Here is a 1,038-nt window from a genome sequence, read left to right as displayed (position 1 = left end):
CTGATGTCATTACATTTATTCTCCAGAGATCTTATTCCCCTTCTAATACCAGGTATCACCGGCTCTCATCTAGAATAGGTAGCAATTAAGCCCCGTTGTAGAATTAAAAGCTGAAAGAACAGGAGTGTTTGTGCGAAGACATCTTCCTGCACAAAGCCAGGGTGGAAGCTCAGCTGCCTGATGGCTTACCTCATAGGCAAGCTTAGGAAGTGTGGGTTAGATGAGTGGACAGCGAGGTGGATCAAGAACTGGCTGAACGACAGAGCTCAGAGGGTTGTGATCAGTGATGCAGAGTCTAGTTGGAAGCCTGTAGCTAGTGGTTGTTGTTCCCCAGGGGTCAGTACTAGATCCAATCTTGTGCAGCATGTTCATCAATGACCTGGAAGAAGGGACAGAGTGTGCCCTCAGCAAATTTGCTGATGATACAAAACTGGGGCGAGTGGCTGATGCACCAAAAGGCTGGAGAGTTGGGAGGAGAGGAACCTAATGAAGGTCAACAAGAGCAGTTGCAGGGTCCTGCACCTGGGGAGGAATAAGCCCGTGCACCAGTACAGGTTAGGGGATGACCTGCTGGGAAGCAGCTCTGTGGAGAAGGACCTGGGAGTCCTGGCGGACAACAAGATAACCATGAGCCAGCAGTGTGCCCTTGTGACCAAGAAGGCACCAATGGGGCGCATTAAGAAGAGTGTGGCCAGCAGGTTGAGGGAGGTTGTCCCCCATCTCTACTCTGCCCTAGCGAGGCCACATGTGGAATACTGTGTCCAGTTCTGGGATCCCCAGTTCAAGAGATAGAGGGAACTACTGGAGAGAGTCCAATGGAGGGCTATGAAGATGATGAGGAGCATTTCTCATACGAGGAAAGGCTGAGAAACGTGGGTGTGTTTAGCTTGGAGAAGAGAAGACTGAGAGGGGATCTCATCAGTGCTTGTAAACAGGCACAAACTTGAACACGGTAAGTTCTGTCTGAATATGAGGAGAAACTTCTTTACTGTGGTGGTGACAGAGCACTGGAACTGGCTGGCCAGCGAGGGTGTGGGG

The sequence above is a fragment of the Buceros rhinoceros genome, unplaced genomic scaffold (genome assembly GCF_000710305.1).
Source record: "Buceros rhinoceros silvestris isolate BGI_N320 unplaced genomic scaffold, ASM71030v1 scaffold760, whole genome shotgun sequence".
NCBI classification, from domain to species: Eukaryota; Metazoa; Chordata; class Aves; order Bucerotiformes; family Bucerotidae; genus Buceros; species Buceros rhinoceros.
Note: the sequence above shows the minus strand (reverse complement) of the source record.